This window comes from Somniosus microcephalus, unplaced genomic scaffold, assembly GCF_052327205.1.
Source record: "Somniosus microcephalus isolate GS21.2 unplaced genomic scaffold, FLI_Smic_1.0 scaffold63, whole genome shotgun sequence".
In the NCBI taxonomy this organism is placed as follows: domain Eukaryota; kingdom Metazoa; phylum Chordata; class Chondrichthyes; order Squaliformes; family Somniosidae; genus Somniosus; species Somniosus microcephalus.
Window position 1 is genome coordinate 142,982 of NW_028225250.1, and position 13,863 is coordinate 156,844.

The window sequence follows — 13,863 nt, forward strand, 5'->3', positions numbered from 1 at the left end:
GTGAGCTGCCAGCTACTCTCCACAGCCTGGATAACGCGTCTGACTACAAATCAGAAGATTGTAGGTTTGACTCCTATCTGGCTCGGAGTTTTTTGCAAACAGCGCGTTATAAATGTAAACACTTTGCAAGATGCCCTACATGGCAGCGCTGCCTGGCCGCTTGCATGGCAAGTGCCTTCTCAGCGCAGCAGGCAGCACGTCAGTCTCCTAATGCGAAGATCCTGAGTTGAATCTTCGGAGAAGGCGTCAGTGCTGGCAAATTCGTTTTTTGGGCTTCTCTCACCTTTGCTGGATATGAAAAGCAAGAAATCTTGCTGACGACATGGCAGAAAAAGATTTGCTGTCCGTTTTTCCCGTCTGACAGGGGTTCAGTGACGCGAGAGCCCATTTCGTTCTGAATAATTGCTCTAAGCCAAAAGGAAAGTGGAGAATGCGGGCATCGATCCCGCTACCTCTCACATGCTAAGCGAGCGCTCTACCATTTGAGCTAATTCCCCGGCCGTTTTGTGCATGGTGCTTTAGTTTGCTCCTCAGTAGCTTCTTCGCACTCGCCGCCACGCTGCTCCGCGACCGGCAGAGAAATCCTGCTTGAGGGTCGGCCCACTCCTTGACTTCATTAAATACTTTGCTCCAATCGGCGTTGCCGAGCAGCAGTAGGACGTGAAGCCACAGCAACGATGAAAGAAGCCGAGAAGATCCCGAGACTGCGGCAGGGAAGCGAGGTGAGCGGAAAGTGGCGGCCGTCCCGAGCGTGAGGGAGCAGCCGAGAGCGCTGTCTGACTGATAGACGACTTCTTTTGCCTGAAAGTGAGTGCTGAGTGTTTCAAAGTGTGGCTGCTCAATGGCACTCCCTGCTGGTGAGCAGACACAAATGCTCAAGCAAAACAGCTGTGTGCTGGTGGACGCAGAGAGCATTAAAGTTCGAGACAAGAAAAAGAGGTGTCTTGTGCCTTCGTGGCAACATGATGCACTATAAAGTGAAGAGAGGAGCTTTGAGCGAAATGCTGCTTACCACCCGCTTACTGCAAAAGCACGCGAGCTCCTTCGAGCCGGAATTGAACCAGCGACCTAAGGATGACATTGCTTTGTATTCCACTACAGTCCTCCGCTTTACCAGCTGAGCTATCGAAGGGAAGCGGCAAAGGTGCTTTTGTTTGCCGATAGTTTGCCGTGCGCATTTTGACGCTTCTGGCCTGGCGGAGTCACGTGCGCGTCATCGGTACCTGCTCGTGCCGCAGCGTTGGTGGGACTGTGAGCTGCCAGCTACTCTCCACAGCCTGGATAACGCGTCTGACTACAAATCAGAAGATTGTAGGTTTGACTCCTATCTGGCTCGGAGTTTTTTGCAAACAGCGCGTTATAAATGTAAACACCTTGCAAGATGCCCCACATGGCAGCGCTGCCTGGCCGCTTGCATGGCAAGTGCCTTCTCAGCGCAGCAGGCAGCACGTCAGTCTCCTAATGCGAAGATCCTGAGTTGAATCTTCGGAGAAGGCGTCAGTGCTGGCAAAGTCGTTTTTTGGGCTTCTCTCACCTTTGCTGGATGTGAAAAGCAAGAAATCTTGCTGACGACATGGCAGAAAAAGATTTGCTGTCCGTTTTTCCCGTCTGGCAGGGGTTCAGTGACGCGAGAGCCCATTTCGTTCTGAATAATTGCTCTAAGCCAAAAGGAAAGTGGAGAATGCGGGCATCGATCCCGCTACCTCTCACATGCTAAGCGAGCGCTCTACCATTTGAGCTAATTCCCCGGTCGCTTTGTGCATGGTGCTTTAGTTTGCTCCTCAGTAGCCTCTTCGCACTCGCCGCCACGCTGCTCCGCGACCGGCAGAGAAATCCTGCTTGAGGATCGGCCCACTCCTTGACTTCATTAAATACTTTGCTCCAATCGGCGTTGCCGAGCAGCAGTAGGGCGTGAAGCCACAGCAACGATGAAAGAAGCCGAGAAGATCCCGAGACTGCGGCAGGGAAGCGAGGTGAGCGGAAAGTGGCGGCCGTCCCGAGCGTGAGGGAGCAGCCGAGAGCGCTGTCTGACTGATAGGCGACTTCTTTTGCCTGAAAGTGAGTGCTGAGTGTTTCAAAGTGTTGCTGCTCAATGGCACTCCCTGCTGGTGAGCAGACACAAATGCTCAAGCAAAACAGCTGTGTGCTGGTGGACGCAGAGAGCATTAAAGTTCGAGACAAGAAAAAGAGGTGTCTTGTGCCTTCGTGGCAACATGATGCACTATAAAGTGAAGAGAGGAGCTTTGAGCGAAATGCTGCTTACCACCCGCTTACTGCAAAAGCACGCGAGCTCCTTCGAGCCGGAATTGAACCAGCGACCTAAGGATGACTTTGCTTTGTATTCCACTACAGTCCTCCGCTCTACCAGCTGAGCTATCGAAGGGAAGCGGCAAAGGTGCTTTTGTTTGCCGATAGTTTGCCGTGCGCATTTTGACGCTTCTGGCCTGGCGGAGTCACGTGCGCGTCATCGGTACCTGCTCGTGCCGCAGCGTTGGTGGGACTGTGAGCTGCCAGCTACTCTCCACAGCCTGGATAACGCGTCTGACTACAAATCAGAAGATTGTAGGTTTGACTCCTATCTGGCTCGGAGTTTTTTGCAAACAGCGCGTTATAAATGTAAACACCTTGCAAGATGCCCCACATGGCAGCGCTGCCTGGCCGCTTGCATGGCAAGTGCCTTCTCAGCGCAGCAGGCAGCACGTCAGTCTCCTAATGCGAAGATCCTGAGTTGAATCTTCGGAGAAGGCGTCAGTGCTGGCAAAGTCGTTTTTTGGGCTTCTCTCACCTTTGCTGGATGTGAAAAGCAAGAAATCTTGCTGACGACATGGCAGAAAAAGATTTGCTGTCCGTTTTTCCCGTCTGACAGGGGTTCAGTGACGCGAGAGCCCATTTCGTTCTGAATAATTGCTCTAAGCCAAAAGGAAAGTGGAGAATGCGGGCATCGATCCCGCTACCTCTCACATGCTAAGCGAGCGCTCTACCATTTGAGCTAATTCCCCGGTCGCTTTATGCATGGTGCTTTAGTTTGCTCCTCAGTAGCCTCTTCGCACTCGCCGCCACGCAGCTCCGCGACCGGCAGAGAAATCCTGCTTGAGGATTGGCCCACTCCTTGACTTCATTAAATACTTTGCTCCAATCGGCGTTGCCGAGCAGCAGTAGGACGTGAAGCCACAGCAACGATGAAAGAAGCCGAGAAGACCCCGAGACTGCGGCAGGGAAGCGAGGTGAGCGGAAAGTGGCGGCCGTCCCGAGCGTGAGGCAGCAGCCGAGAGCGCTGTCTGACTGATAGACGACTTCTTTTGCCTGAAAGTGAGTGCTGAGTGTTTCAAAGTGTTGCTGCTCAATGGCACTCCCTGCTGGTGAGCAGACACAAATGCTCAAGCAAAACAGCTGTGTGCTGGTGGACGCAGAGAGCATTAAAGTTCGAGACAAGAAAAAGAGGTGTCTTGTGCCTTCGTGGCAACATGATGCACTATAAAGTGAAGAGAGGAGCTTTGAGCGAAATGCTGCTTACCACCCGCTTACTGCAAAAGCACACGAGCTCCTTCGAGCCGGAATTGAACCAGCGACCTAAGGATGACTTTGCTTTGTATTCCACTACAGTCCTCCGCTCTACCAGCTGAGCTATCGAAGGGAAGCGGCAAAGGTGCCTTTGTTTGCCGATAGTTTGCCGTGCGCATTTTGACGCTTCTGGCCTGGCGGAGTCACGTGCGCGTCATCGGTACCTGCTCGTGCCGCAGCGTTGGTGGGACTGTGAGCTGCCAGCTACTCTCCACAGCCTGGATAACGCGTCTGACTACAAATCAGAAGATTGTAGGTTTGACTCCTATCTGGCTCGGAGTTTTTTGCAAACAGCGCGTTATAAATGTAAACACCTTGCAAGATGCCCCACATGGCAGCGCTGCCTGGCCGCTTGCATGGCAAGTGCCTTCTCAGCGCAGCAGGCAGCACGTCAGTCTCCTAATGCGAAGATCCTGAGTTGAATCTTCGGAGAAGGCGTCAGTGCTGGCAAAGTCGTTTTTTGGGCTTCTCTCACCTTTGCTGGATGTGAAAAGCAAGAAATCTTGCTGACGACATGGCAGAAAAAGACTTGCTGTCCGTTTTTCCCGTCTGACAGAGGTTCAGTGACGCGAGAGCCCATTTCGTTCTGAATAATTGCTCTAAGCCAAAAGGAAAGTGGAGAATGCGGGCATCGATCCCGCTACCTCTCACATGCTAAGCGAGCGCTCTACCATTTGAGCTAATTCCCCGGTCGCTTTGTGCATGGTGCTTTAGTTTGCTCCTCAGTAGCCTCTTCGCACTCGCCGCCACGCAGCTCCGCGACCGGCAGAGAAATCCTGCTTGAGGATTGGCCCACTCCTTGACTTCATTAAATACTTTGCTCCAATCGGCGTTGCCGAGCAGCAGTAGGACGTGAAGCCACAGCAACGATGAAAGAAGCCGAGAAGACCCCGAGACTGCGGCAGGGAAGCGAGGTGAGCGGAAAGTGGCGGCCGTCCCGAGCGTGAGGGAGCAGCCGAGAGCGCTGTCTGACTGATAGACGACTTCTTTTGCCTGAAAGTGAGTGCTGAGTGTTTCAAAGTGTTGCTGCTCAATGGCACTCCCTGCTGGTGAGCAGACACAAATGCTCAAGCAAAACAGCTGTGTGCTGGTGGACGCAGAGAGCATTAAAGTTCGAGACAAGAAAAAGAGGTGTCTTGTGCCTTCGTGGCAACATGATGCACTATAAAGTGAAGAGAGGAGCTTTGAGCGAAATGCTGCTTACCACCCGCTTACTGCAAAAGCACACGAGCTCCTTCGAGCCGGAATTGAACCAGCGACCTAAGGATGACTTTGCTTTGTATTCCACTACAGTCCTCCGCTCTACCAGCTGAGCTATCGAAGGGAAGCGGCAAAGGTGCCTTTGTTTGCCGATAGTTTGCCGTGCGCATTTTGACGCTTCTGGCCTGGCGGAGTCACGTGCGCGTCATCGGTACCTGCTCGTGCCGCAGCGTTGGTGGGACTGTGAGCTGCCAGCTACTCTCCACAGCCTGGATAACGCGTCTGACTACAAATCAGAAGATTGTAGGTTTGACTCCTATCTGGCTCGGAGTTTTTTGCAAACAGCGCGTTATAAATGTAAACACCTTGCAAGATGCCCCACATGGCAGCGCTGCCTGGCCGCTTGCATGGCAAGTGCCTTCTCAGCGCAGCAGGCAGCACGTCAGTCTCCTAATGCGAAGATCCTGAGTTGAATCTTCGGAGAAGGCGTCAGTGCTGGCAAAGTCGTTTTTTGGGCTTCTCTCACCTTTGCTGGATGTGAAAAGCAAGAAATCTTGCTGACGACATGGCAGAAAAAGATTTGCTGTCCGTTTTTCCCGTCTGACAGGGGTTCAGTGACGCGAGAGCCCATTTCGTTCTGAATAATTGCTCTAAGCCAAAAGGAAAGTGGAGAATGCGGGCATCGATCCCGCTACCTCTCACATGCTAAGCGAGCGCTCTACCATTTGAGCTAATTCCCCGGTCGCTTTGTGCATGGTGCTTTAGTTTGCTCCTCAGTAGCCTCTTCGCACTCGCCGCCACGCAGCTCCGCGACCGGCAGAGAAATCCTGCTTGAGGATTGGCCCACTCCTTGACTTCATTAAATACTTTGCTCCAATCGGCGTTGCCGAGCAGCAGTAGGACGTGAAGCCACAGCAACGATGAAAGAAGCCGAGAAGACCCCGAGACTGCGGCAGGGAAGCGAGGTGAGCGGAAAGTGGCGGCCGTCCCGAGCGTGAGGGAGCAGCCGAGAGCGCTGTCTGACTGATAGACGACTTCTTTTGCCTGAAAGTGAGTGCTGAGTGTTTCAAAGTGTTGCTGCTCAATGGCACTCCCTGCTGGTGAGCAGACACAAATGCTCAAGCAAAACAGCTGTGTGCTGGTGGACGCAGAGAGCATTAAAGTTCGAGACAAGAAAAAGAGGTGTCTTGTGCCTTCGTGGCAACATGATGCACTATAAAGTGAAGAGAGGAGCTTTGAGCGAAATGCTGCTTACCACCCGCTTACTGCAAAAGCACGCGAGCTCCTTCGAGCCGGAATTGAACCAGCGACCTAAGGATGACTTTGCTTTGTATTCCACTACAGTCCTCCGCTCTACCAGCTGAGCTATCGAAGGGAAGCGGCAAAGGTGCTTTTGTTTGCCGATAGTTTGCCGTGCGCATTTTGACGCTTCTGGCCTGGCGGAGTCACGTGCGCGTCATCGGTACCTGCTCGTGCCGCAGCGTTGGTGGGACTGTGAGCTGCCAGCTACTCTCCACAGCCTGGATAACGCGTCTGACTACAAATCAGAAGATTGTAGGTTTGACTCCTATCTGGCTCGGAGTTTTTTGCAAACAGCGCGTTATAAATGTAAACACCTTGCAAGATGCCCCACATGGCAGCGCTGCCTGGCCGCTTGCATGGCAAGTGCCTTCTCAGCGCAGCAGGCAGCACGTCAGTCTCCTAATGCGAAGATCCTGAGTTGAATCTTCGGAGAAGGCGTCAGTGCTGGCAAAGTCGTTTTTTGGGCTTCTCTCACCTTTGCTGGATGTGAAAAGCAAGAAATCTTGCTGACGACATGGCAGAAAAAGATTTGCTGTCCGTTTTTCCCGTCTGACAGGGGTTCAGTGACGCGAGAGCCCATTTCGTTCTGAATAATTGCTCTAAGCCAAAAGGAAAGTGGAGAATGCGGGCATCGATCCCGCTACCTCTCACATGCTAAGCGAGCGCTCTACCATTTGAGCTAATTCCCCGGTCGCTTTGTGCATGGTGCTTTAGTTTGCTCCTCAGTAGCCTCTTCGCACTCGCCGCCACGCAGCTCCGCGACCGGCAGAGAAATCCTGCTTGAGGATTGGCCCACTCCTTGACTTCATTAAATACTTTGCTCCAATCGGCGTTGCCGAGCAGCAGTAGGACGTGAAGCCACAGCAACGATGAAAGAAGCCGAGAAGACCCCGAGACTGCGGCAGGGAAGCGAGGTGAGCGGAAAGTGGCGGCCGTCCCGAGCGTGAGGGAGCAGCCGAGAGCGCTGTCTGACTGATAGACGACTTCTTTTGCCTGAAAGTGAGTGCTGAGTGTTTCAAAGTGTTGCTGCTCAATGGCACTCCCTGCTGGTGAGCAGACACAAATGCTCAAGCAAAACAGCTGTGTGCTGGTGGACGCAGAGAGCATTAAAGTTCGAGACAAGAAAAAGAGGTGTCTTGTGCCTTTGTGGCAACATGATGCACTATAAAGTGAAGAGAGGCGCTTTGAGCGAAATGCTGCTTACCACCCGCTTACTGCAAAAGCACGCGAGCTCCTTCGAGCCGGAATTGAACCAGCGACCTAAGGATGACTTTGCTTTGTATTTCCACTACAGTCCTCCGCTCTACCAGCTGAGCTATCGAAGGGAAGCAGCAAAGGTGCTTTTGTTTGCCGATAGTTTGCCGTGCGCATTTTGACGCTTCTGGCCTGGCGGAGTCACGTGCGCGTCATCGGTACCTGCTCGTGCCGCAGCGTTGGTGGGACTGTGAGCTGCCAGCTACTCTCCACAGCCTGGATAACGCGTCTGACTACAAATCAGAAGATTGTAGGTTTGACTCCTATCTGGCTCGGAGTTTTTTGCAAACAGCGCGTTATAAATGTAAACACCTTGCAAGATGCCCCACATGGCAGCGCTGCCTGGCCGCTTGCATGGCAAGTGCCTTCTCAGCGCAGCAGGCAGCACGTCAGTCTCCTAATGCGAAGATCCTGAGTTGAATCTTCGGAGAAGGCGTCAGTGCTGGCAAAGTCGTTTTTTGGGCTTCTCTCACCTTTGCTGGATGTGAAAAGCAAGAAATCTTGCTGACGACATGGCAGAAAAAGATTTGCTGTCCGTTTTTCCCGTCTGACAGGGGTTCAGTGACGCGAGAGCCCATTTCGTTCTGAATAATTGCTCTAAGCCAAAAGGAAAGTGGAGAATGCGGGCATCGATCCCGCTACCTCTCACATGCTAAGCGAGCGCTCTACCATTTGAGCTAATTCCCCGGTCGCTTTGTGCATGGTGCTTTAGTTTGCTCCTCAGTAGCCTCTTCGCACTCGCCGCCACGCAGCTCCGCGACCGGCAGAGAAATCCTGCTTGAGGATTGGCCCACTCCTTGACTTCATTAAATACTTTGCTCCAATCGGCGTTGCCGAGCAGCAGTAGGACGTGAAGCCACAGCAACGATGAAAGAAGCCGAGAAGACCCCGAGACTGCGGCAGGGAAGCGAGGTGAGCGGAAAGTGGCGGCCGTCCCGAGCGTGAGGGAGCAGCCGAGAGCGCTGTCTGACTGATAGACGACTTCTTTTGCCTGAAAGTGAGTGCTGAGTGTTTCAAAGTGTTGCTGCTCAATGGCACTCCCTGCTGGTGAGCAGACACAAATGCTCAAGCAAAACAGCTGTGTGCTGGTGGACGCAGAGAGCATTAAAGTTCGAGACAAGAAAAAGAGGTGTCTTGTGCCTTTGTGGCAACATGATGCACTATAAAGTGAAGAGAGGCGCTTTGAGCGAAATGCTGCTTACCACCCGCTTACTGCAAAAGCACGCGAGCTCCTTCGAGCCGGAATTGAACCAGCGACCTAAGGATGACTTTGCTTTGTATTTCCACTACAGTCCTCCGCTCTACCAGCTGAGCTATCGAAGGGAAGCGGCAAAGGTGCTTTTGTTTGCCGATAGTTTGCCGTGCGCATTTTGACGCTTCTGGCCTGGCGGAGTCACGTGCGCGTCATCGGTACCTGCTCGTGCCGCAGCGTTGGTGGGACTGTGAGCTGCCAGCTACTCTCCACAGCCTGGATAACGCGTCTGACTACAAATCAGAAGATTGTAGGTTTGACTCCTATCTGGCTCGGAGTTTTTTGCAAACAGCGCGTTATAAATGTAAACACCTTGCAAGATGCCCCACATGGCAGCGCTGCCTGGCCGCTTGCATGGCAAGTGCCTTCTCAGCGCAGCAGGCAGCACGTCAGTCTCCTAATGCGAAGATCCTGAGTTGAATCTTCGGAGAAGGCGTCAGTGCTGGCAAAGTCGTTTTTTGGGCTTCTCTCACCTTTGCTGGATGTGAAAAGCAAGAAATCTTGCTGACGACATGGCAGAAAAAGATTTGCTGTCCGTTTTTCCCGTCTGACAGGGGTTCAGTGACGCGAGAGCCCATTTCGTTCTGAATAATTGCTCTAAGCCAAAAGGAAAGTGGAGAATGCGGGCATCGATCCCGCTACCTCTCACATGCTAAGCGAGCGCTCTACCATTTGAGCTAATTCCCCGGTCGCTTTGTGCATGGTGCTTTAGTTTGCTCCTCAGTAGCCTCTTCGCACTCGCCGCCACGCAGCTCCGCGACCGGCAGAGAAATCCTGCTTGAGGATTGGCCCACTCCTTGACTTCATTAAATACTTTGCTCCAATCGGCGTTGCCGAGCAGCAGTAGGACGTGAAGCCACAGCAACGATGAAAGAAGCCGAGAAGACCCCGAGACTGCGGCAGGGAAGCGAGGTGAGCGGAAAGTGGCGGCCGTCCCGAGCGTGAGGGAGCAGCCGAGAGCGCTGTCTGACTGATAGACGACTTCTTTTGCCTGAAAGTGAGTGCTGAGTGTTTCAAAGTGTTGCTGCTCAATGGCACTCCCTGCTGGTGAGCAGACACAAATGCTCAAGCAAAACAGCTGTGTGCTGGTGGACGCAGAGAGCATTAAAGTTCGAGACAAGAAAAAGAGGTGTCTTGTGCCTTTGTGGCAACATGATGCACTATAAAGTGAAGAGAGGCGCTTTGAGCGAAATGCTGCTTACCACCCGCTTACTGCAAAAGCACGCGAGCTCCTTCGAGCCGGAATTGAACCAGCGACCTAAGGATGACTTTGCTTTGTATTTCCACTACAGTCCTCCGCTCTACCAGCTGAGCTATCGAAGGGAAGCAGCAAAGGTGCTTTTGTTTGCCGATAGTTTGCCGTGCGCATTTTGACGCTTCTGGCCTGGCGGAGTCACGTGCGCGTCATCGGTACCTGCTCGTGCCGCAGCGTTGGTGGGACTGTGAGCTGCCAGCTACTCTCCACAGCCTGGATAACGCGTCTGACTACAAATCAGAAGATTGTAGGTTTGACTCCTATCTGGCTCGGAGTTTTTTGCAAACAGCGCGTTATAAATGTAAACACCTTGCAAGATGCCCCACATGGCAGCGCTGCCTGGCCGCTTGCATGGCAAGTGCCTTCTCAGCGCAGCAGGCAGCACGTCAGTCTCCTAATGCGAAGATCCTGAGTTGAATCTTCGGAGAAGGCGTCAGTGCTGGCAAAGTCGTTTTTTGGGCTTCTCTCACCTTTGCTGGATGTGAAAAGCAAGAAATCTTGCTGACGACATGGCAGAAAAAGATTTGCTGTCCGTTTTTCCCGTCTGACAGGGGTTCAGTGACGCGAGAGCCCATTTCGTTCTGAATAATTGCTCTAAGCCAAAAGGAAAGTGGAGAATGCGGGCATCGATCCCGCTACCTCTCACATGCTAAGCGAGCGCTCTACCATTTGAGCTAATTCCCCGGTCGCTTTGTGCATGGTGCTTTAGTTTGCTCCTCAGTAGCCTCTTCGCACTCGCCGCCACGCAGCTCCGCGACCGGCAGAGAAATCCTGCTTGAGGATTGGCCCACTCCTTGACTTCATTAAATACTTTGCTCCAATCGGCGTTGCCGAGCAGCAGTAGGACGTGAAGCCACAGCAACGATGAAAGAAGCCGAGAAGACCCCGAGACTGCGGCAGGGAAGCGAGGTGAGCGGAAAGTGGCGGCCGTCCCGAGCGTGAGGGAGCAGCCGAGAGCGCTGTCTGACTGATAGACGACTTCTTTTGCCTGAAAGTGAGTGCTGAGTGTTTCAAAGTGTTGCTGCTCAATGGCACTCCCTGCTGGTGAGCAGACACAAATGCTCAAGCAAAACAGCTGTGTGCTGGTGGACGCAGAGAGCATTAAAGTTCGAGACAAGAAAAAGAGGTGTCTTGTGCCTTTGTGGCAACATGATGCACTATAAAGTGAAGAGAGGCGCTTTGAGCGAAATGCTGCTTACCACCCGCTTACTGCAAAAGCACGCGAGCTCCTTCGAGCCGGAATTGAACCAGCGACCTAAGGATGACTTTGCTTTGTATTTCCACTACAGTCCTCCGCTCTACCAGCTGAGCTATCGAAGGGAAGCGGCAAAGGTGCTTTTGTTTGCCGATAGTTTGCCGTGCGCATTTTGACGCTTCTGGCCTGGCGGAGTCACGTGCGCGTCATCGGTACCTGCTCGTGCCGCAGCGTTGGTGGGACTGTGAGCTGCCAGCTACTCTCCACAGCCTGGATAACGCGTCTGACTACAAATCAGAAGATTGTAGGTTTGACTCCTATCTGGCTCGGAGTTTTTTGCAAACAGCGCGTTATAAATGTAAACACTTTGCAAGATGCCCTACATGGCAGCGCTGCCTGGCCGCTTGCATGGCAAGTGCCTTCTCAGCGCAGCAGGCAGCACGTCAGTCTCCTAATGCGAAGATCCTGAGTTGAATCTTCGGAGAAGGCGTCAGTGCTGGCAAAGTCGTTTTTTGGGCTTCTCTCACCTTTGCTGGATGTGAAAAGCAAGAAATCTTGCTGACGACATGGCAGAAAAAGATTTGCTGTCCGTTTTTCCCGTCTGACAGGGGTTCAGTGACGCGAGAGCCCATTTCGTTCTGAATAATTGCTCTAAGCCAAAAGGAAAGTGGAGAATGCGGGCATCGATCCCGCTACCTCTCACATGCTAAGCGAGCGCTCTACCATTTGAGCTAATTCCCCGGTCGCTTTGTGCATGGTGCTTTAGTTTGCTCCTCAGTAGCCTCTTCGCACTCGCCGCCACGCAGCTCTGCGACCGGCAGAGAAATCCTGCTTGAGGATTGGCCCACTCCTTGACTTCATTAAATACTTTGCTCCAATCGGCGTTGCCGAGCAGCAGTAGGACGTGAAGCCACAGCAACGATGAAAGAAGCCGAGAAGACCCCGAGACTGCGGCAGGGAAGCGAGGTGAGCGGAAAGTGGCGGCCGTCCCGAGCGTGAGGGAGCAGCCGAGAGCGCTGTCTGACTGATAGACGACTTCTTTTGCCTGAAAGTGAGTGCTGAGTGTTTCAAAGTGTTGCTGCTCAATGGCACTCCCTGCTGGTGAGCAGACACAAATGCTCAAGCAAAACAGCTGTGTGCTGGTGGACGCAGAGAGCATTAAAGTTCGAGACAAGAAAAAGAGGTGTCTTGTGCCTTTGTGGCAACATGATGCACTATAAAGTGAAGAGAGGCGCTTTGAGCGAAATGCTGCTTACCACCCGCTTACTGCAAAAGCACGCGAGCTCCTTCGAGCCGGAATTGAACCAGCGACCTAAGGATGACTTTGCTTTGTATTCCACTACAGTCCTCCGCTCTACCAGCTGAGCTATCGAAGGGAAGCGGCAAAGGTGCTTTTGTTTGCCGATAGTTTGCCGTGCGCATTTTGACGCTTCTGGCCTGGCGGAGTCACGTGCGCGTCATCGGTACCTGCTCGTGCCGCAGCGTTGGTGGGACTGTGAGCTGCCAGCTACTCTCCACAGCCTGGATAACGCGTCTGACTACAAATCAGAAGATTGTAGGTTTGACTCCTATCTGGCTCGGAGTTTTTTGCAAACAGCGCGTTATAAATGTAAACACCTTGCAAGATGCCCCACATGGCAGCGCTGCCTGGCCGCTTGCATGGCAAGTGCCTTCTCAGCGCAGCAGGCAGCACGTCAGTCTCCTAATGCGAAGATCCTGAGTTGAATCTTCGGAGAAGGCGTCAGTGCTGGCAAAGTCGTTTTTTGGGCTTCTCTCACCTTTGCTGGATGTGAAAAGCAAGAAATCTTGCTGACGACATGGCAGAAAAAGATTTGCTGTCCGTTTTTCCCGTCTGACAGGGGTTCAGTGACGCGAGAGCCCATTTCGTTCTGAATAATTGCTCTAAGCCAAAAGGAAAGTGGAGAATGCGGGCATCGATCCCGCTACCTCTCACATGCTAAGCGAGCGCTCTACCATTTGAGCTAATTCCCCGGTCGCTTTGTGCATGGTGCTTTAGTTTGCTCCTCAGTAGCCTCTTCGCACTCGCCGCCACGCAGCTCCGCGACCGGCAGAGAAATCCTGCTTGAGGATTGGCCCACTCCTTGACTTCATTAAATACTTTGCTCCAATCGGCGTTGCCGAGCAGCAGTAGGACGTGAAGCCACAGCAACGATGAAAGAAGCCGAGAAGACCCCGAGACTGCGGCAGGGAAGCGAGGTGAGCGGAAAGTGGCGGCCGTCCCGAGCGTGAGGGAGCAGCCGAGAGCGCTGTCTGACTGATAGACGACTTCTTTTGCCTGAAAGTGAGTGCTGAGTGTTTCAAAGTGTTGCTGCTCAATGGCACTCCCTGCTGGTGAGCAGACACAAATGCTCAAGCAAAACAGCTGTGTGCTGGTGGACGCAGAGAGCATTAAAGTTCGAGACAAGAAAAAGAGGTGTCTTGTGCCTTCGTGGCAACATGATGCACTATAAAGTGAAGAGAGGAGCTTTGAGCGAAATGCTGCTTACCACCCGCTTACTGCAAAAGCACGCGAGCTCCTTCGAGCCGGAATTGAACCAGCGACCTAAGGATGACTTTGCTTTGTATTCCACTACAGTCCTCCGCTCTACCAGCTGAGCTATCGAAGGGAAGCGGCAAAGGTGCTTTTGTTTGCCGATAGTTTGCCGTGCGCATTTTGACGCTTCTGGCCTGGCGGAGTCACGTGCGCGTCATCGGTACCTGCTCGTGCCGCAGCGTTGGTGGGACTGTGAGCTGCCAGCTACTCTCCACAGCCTGGATAACGCGTCTGACTACAAATCAGAAGATTGTAGGTTTGACTCCTATCTGGCTCGGAGTTTTTTGCAA

General features: G+C 52.9%; 10 non-coding genes across 10 annotated transcripts; all 10 read right to left on the reverse strand.

The window, feature by feature from the left end:
- Positions 1–2,291: 2,291 nt before the first annotated feature.
- On the reverse strand, positions 2,292–2,383 carry trnay-gua (transfer RNA tyrosine (anticodon GUA)). Its single transcript is given in 2 exon segments — positions 2,292–2,327; positions 2,347–2,383. It is a non-coding gene; the product is annotated as a tRNA-Tyr (tRNA).
- A 1,159-nt stretch (positions 2,384–3,542) lies between these two features.
- Positions 3,543–3,634, reverse strand: trnay-gua (transfer RNA tyrosine (anticodon GUA)). The gene is given in 2 exon segments: positions 3,543–3,578; positions 3,598–3,634. It is a non-coding gene; the product is annotated as a tRNA-Tyr (tRNA).
- A 1,159-nt stretch (positions 3,635–4,793) lies between these two features.
- On the reverse strand, positions 4,794–4,885 carry trnay-gua (transfer RNA tyrosine (anticodon GUA)). Its single transcript is given in 2 exon segments — positions 4,794–4,829; positions 4,849–4,885. It is a non-coding gene; the product is annotated as a tRNA-Tyr (tRNA).
- Positions 4,886–6,044: 1,159 nt separating this feature from the next.
- trnay-gua (transfer RNA tyrosine (anticodon GUA)) lies at positions 6,045–6,136 on the reverse strand. Its single transcript is given in 2 exon segments — positions 6,045–6,080; positions 6,100–6,136. It is a non-coding gene; the product is annotated as a tRNA-Tyr (tRNA).
- Positions 6,137–7,295: 1,159 nt separating this feature from the next.
- On the reverse strand, positions 7,296–7,388 carry trnay-gua (transfer RNA tyrosine (anticodon GUA)). Its single transcript has 2 exons — positions 7,352–7,388; positions 7,296–7,331 (listed from the first exon to the last, which is right to left on the reverse strand). It is a non-coding gene; the product is annotated as a tRNA-Tyr (tRNA).
- A 1,159-nt stretch (positions 7,389–8,547) lies between these two features.
- Positions 8,548–8,640, reverse strand: trnay-gua (transfer RNA tyrosine (anticodon GUA)). The gene is made up of 2 exons: positions 8,604–8,640; positions 8,548–8,583 (listed from the first exon to the last, which is right to left on the reverse strand). It is a non-coding gene; the product is annotated as a tRNA-Tyr (tRNA).
- Positions 8,641–9,799: 1,159 nt separating this feature from the next.
- Positions 9,800–9,892, reverse strand: trnay-gua (transfer RNA tyrosine (anticodon GUA)). Its single transcript has 2 exons — positions 9,856–9,892; positions 9,800–9,835 (listed from the first exon to the last, which is right to left on the reverse strand). It is a non-coding gene; the product is annotated as a tRNA-Tyr (tRNA).
- A 1,159-nt stretch (positions 9,893–11,051) lies between these two features.
- On the reverse strand, positions 11,052–11,144 carry trnay-gua (transfer RNA tyrosine (anticodon GUA)). Its single transcript has 2 exons — positions 11,108–11,144; positions 11,052–11,087 (listed from the first exon to the last, which is right to left on the reverse strand). It is a non-coding gene; the product is annotated as a tRNA-Tyr (tRNA).
- A 1,159-nt stretch (positions 11,145–12,303) lies between these two features.
- trnay-gua (transfer RNA tyrosine (anticodon GUA)) lies at positions 12,304–12,395 on the reverse strand. Its single transcript is given in 2 exon segments — positions 12,304–12,339; positions 12,359–12,395. It is a non-coding gene; the product is annotated as a tRNA-Tyr (tRNA).
- A 1,159-nt stretch (positions 12,396–13,554) lies between these two features.
- On the reverse strand, positions 13,555–13,646 carry trnay-gua (transfer RNA tyrosine (anticodon GUA)). The gene is given in 2 exon segments: positions 13,555–13,590; positions 13,610–13,646. It is a non-coding gene; the product is annotated as a tRNA-Tyr (tRNA).
- Positions 13,647–13,863: the final 217 nt, after the last annotated feature.